The sequence below is a fragment of the Coregonus clupeaformis genome, chromosome 23 (assembly GCF_020615455.1).
Source record: "Coregonus clupeaformis isolate EN_2021a chromosome 23, ASM2061545v1, whole genome shotgun sequence".
Classification (NCBI taxonomy): domain Eukaryota; kingdom Metazoa; phylum Chordata; class Actinopteri; order Salmoniformes; family Salmonidae; genus Coregonus; species Coregonus clupeaformis.
The window spans coordinates 54,278,352-54,284,367 of record NC_059214.1 but is presented as its reverse complement, the minus strand read 5'-3'; the positions used below and the strand labels follow the sequence as shown (position 1 = coordinate 54,284,367).

Below are 6,016 nucleotides of genomic sequence, written 5' to 3'. Positions count from 1 at the left end.
AGTGTTTAATCAGGGGGGCACACATAAAAAAACTGGCAACACATGATATTCAAAGATTAAACTTTATTTTACTTTAAAATCATATGACATTTATTATAACACGTATTTTGTACAAGAGTGCAGATGCAAGAGAGATAGTGCCATAAAAATGGAAAAAAAAAAAAAAAAAAAAAAGTACAGGGTACAAATACAGGGTTCATATTCAATGTGAACAAAACTCCAGGATACAACAAAGGGTACAACAATGTGCCATTTCCTATTTATGGAAGCCCCACTACTGTGGACAGTTGATTCCACATTTTGTTTTAAGAAAGAAAACTTTCTGAGTGATTTATAAACAAAACACACTACCCTGTATCCATTTAGGTAAAATAAACCAAATCAGAAAAGAAATTCAATTCAAAGAGGCTTTACTAGCATGACCATATTGACATACAGTATTGCTAAAGCACATAAACAGGGAAACGTGTTACACATTAACATCCAGTAGTCCAATAGGATGCAGACAATAAACATTAAGTTAACATTCGTTTAAAAGCAACAATCATGTCAACACAATGTAGCATATGAACAACACTGATGGATATCAGCAACAACATGAAAACAAGAATATTACAGGTGTCTGTGTGTGTGTGTGTGTGTGTCTGTGTCTTTGTGTACTTCACTGTCAGTTGATGAGCAGGTGTACAAAAAAAGGCTTTACAACATATATGGGCAAGTCCATTTAGGACAGCACATTTCCACCATAGTTCACATTAGGAAAAAATGACAGCATGAATGCTCACTAAACAAACATATACTACATATACCTTTTTATACACATTTTTTTTCAGTAATTTTTTAAGAGTGAAAGGGAAGTAAGCAATCGCTCATCATAGGATCATACATATTTCAGTTACAATATTAGTGTTAGTTAGATCATCATGTCAAAGCTGGACCTGCAAAGTCTGAACGACACAAGTGTGCAATGATTGGAGTGATTTTGTTTCTTTTTTTTCTTGCTTTGCTTGTTTTCAAAAGGAAAAATCATAGTTGGTAAAAAATAAAATAAACTTTAGTTGAAAGGTATCACACTGTATAATTTACAAATATCTAAAGAGGTTTAGTGGATGCCATAAAACATCTGTGGAGCTTGAAGATTTGTAGTACATAGATGTTTGGCAGAGATAATTCAAAATAATAAAATCATAAACTCTATCTATCGATCGATCGATCGAGAGAGAGAGAGAGAGAGAGAGAGAGAGAGAGAGAGAGAGAGAGAGAGAGAGAGAGAGAGAGAGAGAGAGAGAGAGAGAGAGAGAGAGATGTTTCCTTAGAGCAGTACATGCAGCAATCACTTAATGGAGTGATGTCATAATGGGCCACAAAACTTTGGGGATGTGGATGGAAAGTTACAGGCAGGAGAGGGGAACCAACAGAAGCAGGTCTTGAGACATGAGTTTGCCCCTTTTTGAAAACCTCTTGAGAGAGGATTGGTGGGATATATATACATACATACAAACATACATACACTCTAGTAGTGTGTGGAACTACTGGTACTGTGAGGAAAAAAAGATAGATGATGTAAAATGAAAAATAAAACAAGCTTCAGCTTCTTAAGACACGGTGGGTTCATCTAAGTAGACACATGTAACTTCATGTGGACACCAGACTGTCTTTGTCTACACATCTAACTTCATATGGACCCCAGACCGTCTCTGTTTACACATGTAACTTCATATGGACACCAGACTCTTTGTCTACACATGTAACTTCATATGGGCACCAGACTGTCTCTGTCTACACATGTAACTTCATATGGACACCAGACTGTCTTTGTTTACACATTTAACTTCATATGGGCACCAGACTGTCTCTGTCTACACATGTAACTTCATATGGACACCAGACTCTTTGTCTACACATGTAACTTCATATGGGCACCAGACTGTCTCTGTCTACACATGTAACTTCATATGGACACCAGACTGTCTCTGTCTACACATGTAACTTCATATGGACACCAGACTGTCTTTGTTTACACATTTAACTTCATATGGGCACCAGACTGTCTCTGTCTACACATGTAACTTCATATGGGCACCAGACTGTCTCTGTCTACACATGTAACTTCATATGGACACCAGACTCTTTGTCTACACATCTAACTTCATATGGACACCAGACTCTTTGTCTACACATCTAACTTCATATGGACACCAGACTGTCTGTCTACACATGTAACTTCATATGGACACCAGACTCTCTGTCTACACATGTAACTTCATATGGACACCAGACTGTCTCTGTCTACACATGTAACTTCATATGGACACCAGACTCTTTGTCTACACACGTAACTTCATGTGGACACCAGACTAACTCCATTCATTTTACCGGTGGTATTGAGAACAGATAAACCCACCGTGTCTTAAGAAGCTCAAGCTTGTTGTTTTATTGTTCATTATATCTCTTTTTCCTCACAGCGGCACTCATACGCTACTAGCGTATATATCATATAGATACACTACAGCAACAGGATACGGCGGTTGTGCTGTCTGGCAAAACGGTCCACAAATACATCAAGATCCAGAGCCTTGGCCCTTCTGGACTCTATGCTCAGGACACCAAGATCACTGAGTCTCTCATCACTAGTGGTGGACCGCAGGAAGGTTTTTATCAGTTTCAGTGTGGAGAAACTGCGTTAGCAAGAGGCTGAGCTTACAGGAAGGGTTACAGCACCACACGTGGCAGGCAGGCAGATGGCAGGATACAGTTTTTGGGTGCGCCACTCTAATTTACCCGTGTAGAACGTTGCCGTGTAGAGCGTTGCATTAGTTCCGCTTTTGGCGCTCGCGTGTAAAATAGTTATAAATTCATAATTTTTTATTTGGTCAGCACGGGGGGGGCCACAGGGGTGGCCAGGGACATTTCCAGGGAGGCACGGGCCTCCCCCGGCCTCCGTGTAAAACCGCCACTGTCTGGCCCTTCATTGGACACTGTGTTAACAAACCTACAAACGAGCTTCAATGCCATACAACACTCCTTCAGTAGCCTCCAACTGCTCTTAAACACTAGTAAAACTAAATGCATGCTCTTCAATCGAACGCTGCTGGCACCCGCCCACCCGACTAGAATCACCACTCTCGACGGGTCTGACCTAGAGTATGTGGACAACTACAAATACCTAGGTGTCTGGTTAGACTGTAAACTCTCCTTCCAGACTCATATTAAGAATCTCCAATCCAAAGTTAAAATCTAGAATCGGCTTCCTATTTCGCAACAAAGCCTCCTTCACTCATGCTGCCAAACATGCCCTCGTAAAACTGACTATCCTACCGATCCTTGACTTCGGCGATGTCATTTACAAAATAGCCTCCAACACTCTACTCAGCAAATTGGATGTAGTCCATCACAGTGCCATCCGTTTTGTCTCCAAAGCCCCATATACTACCCACCACTGTGACCTGTACGCTCTTGTTGGCTGGTCCTCACTACATGTTCGTCGTCAAACCCACTGGCTCCAGGCCATCTAGAAATCACTGCTAGGCAAATCCCCGCCTTATCTTAGCTCATTGGTCACCATAACAGCACCCACCCGTAGTCTGCGCTCCAGCAGGTATATCTCACTGGTCATCCCCAAAGCCAACACCTCCTTTGGCCGCCATTCCTTCCAGTTCTCTGCTGCCAATGACTGGAACGAATTGCAAAAATCTCTGAAGCTGGAGACACTTATCTCCCTCACTATCTTTAAGCATCAGTTGTCAGAGCAGCTTACCGATCACTGCACCTGTACACAGCCCATCTGAAATTAGCCCATCCAACTACCTCATCCCTATATTATTATTTATTTTGCTATTTTGCACCCCAGTATCTCTATTTGCACATAATCTCTTGCACATTTAGCATTCCAGTGTTAATACTAATTGTAATTATTTTGCACTATAGCCTATTTATTGCCTTACCTCCATAACTTGCTACATTTGCACACACTGTATATATATTTTCTGTTGTATTTTTTGACTTTGTTTTTTTTACCTCATATGTAACTCTGTGTTGTTGTTTTTAATCGCACTGCTTTGCTTTATCTTGGCCAGGTCGCAGTTGTAAATGAGAACTTGTTCTCAACTGGCTTACCTGGTTAAATAAAGGTGCATTTTTTTTTTTTTAAGGAATGGCGGCTTCCTGGAAGGAATGGCGGCACTGTGATGGACTACATCCAATTTGCTGAGTAGAGTGTTGGAGGCTATTTTGTAAATGACATCGCCGAAGTCAAGGATCGGTAGGATAGTCAGTTTTACGAGGGCATTTAAAAAAAAATATTTGGTAGATGGGTTAAAAGAAAGCAGACATTGAATATCCCTTTGAGCATGGTGAAGTTATTAATTACACTTTGGATTTGGTGTATCAATACACCCAGTCACTACAGAGATACAGGCATCCTAAAGGCCTCATGTCCACCAGATGCGTGCAATGACTGTTTATGAAATTCTGTTTGTACCACCGAACGGTAAAGCAACGCACAAGTTTAAAATATTGAACGCATGCGGTACACAGAACGCACCGCAGCCTTGTTCCCACGGGGGGCCAGTATGGGAAAACAATTTATGCACTCACTAACTGTAAGTCGCTCTGGATAAGGGCGTCTGCTAAATGACTAAAATGTTAAATGTAGTGCGGACTAGGCTGTGGTGCGTTCTGTGTACCGCATGCGTTCAATATTTTCAACTCGTGCGTTGCTTTACCGTTCGGTGGTACAAACAGAATTTCATAAACAGTCAAGACCGTTAGCTAGCTATCTAACTAACTACAAAGCTTACCACTTTGCTAGATAGCTTAGCTAATACATTGCCAGGACCTAGCTTCCACTTTTCAGCTAATTATTTCACATTCAACTGACCAGGTAATCCAATCGTATTGGCAATGTGTCTCCATGCACCATTTCTAGCATGGAGGTCCCGGTAGTAATCGGCGCTTTAGTCGAACACGGCAGGGAACCTAGAGACAGAGAAAATTATATTCTCCATGCTGCAACATTTCTGCAGCCTTGCAAGGCAATGCAGACAAGACAACATACTGCAAAACACATGCGCATCTGGTAGACATTCAGCGTAACTCCGTTGTCGGAGAGGAAGGAAACCGCTCAGGGATTTCATCATGAGGCCAATGGTGACTTTAAAACAGTTAGAGTTTAATGGCTGTGATAGGACAGAACTGATGATGGATCAACAACATTGAAGTTACTCCACAATACTAATCTAAAAAGACAGTGAAAAAAAGGAACCCTGTGTACAAAAATATTCCAAAACTGCAAAAAATGTGGCAAAGAAATTAACTTATGTCATGAATACAAAGCGTTGTGTTTGGGGCAAATCCAACATCACATTACTGACTACCACTCTTCATATTTTCAAGCATGGTGGTGGCTGCATCCTGTTATGGATAAAGGCTTGGGCGATATACCGTATACCTGGTTTTTCCAATACTGTTGGAACTCTGTATTTAGACATGTTTTTAATGCATTTGAATATTTGTAGCTACTTTAAGTAAATACCTGAAGTCAACTTGTGCAATAAGTTGGGAGATAAAGAAGATTGCGTTCTTCATTTCACTAGTCACAATTTTTCATTTTGACGCTTACCAGTAGTCCCCACTCATGTGGTGTTTGTTTACAAGCACACAATGACTTGTTAGCATTGCCAACCTTCGGATTACAGAAGCAGTGGAGTTTGAAAATAGCGCCCCTTGCCTTCAGTGCCGGCATTACCGAATATCCCAGTATGGCACAAGGTTGGTATGACAATCTGGATACCGCCCAAGCCTATATGGGGGGATTGTCTAATTTGATATACACAACATGCCTACCACTTTGAAGATGCAAAATATTTTTTTTTTGTGAAACAAACAAGAAATAAGATTTTAAAAACTGAAAACTTGAGCGTGCATAACTATTCACCCCCCCCCCCAAAGTCAATACTTTGTAGAGCCACCTTTTGCAGCAATTACAGCTGCAAGTCTCTTGGGGTATGTGTCTATA

General features: G+C 40.9%; 1 protein-coding gene across 1 annotated transcript in view; it reads right to left on the bottom strand.

The window, feature by feature from the left end:
- LOC121554066 (alpha-1,3-mannosyl-glycoprotein 4-beta-N-acetylglucosaminyltransferase A) overlaps positions 1 to 6,016 on the bottom strand; it is a 97,046-nt gene that overhangs the window by 42,221 nt on the left and 48,809 nt on the right. The window lies entirely within an intron of this gene.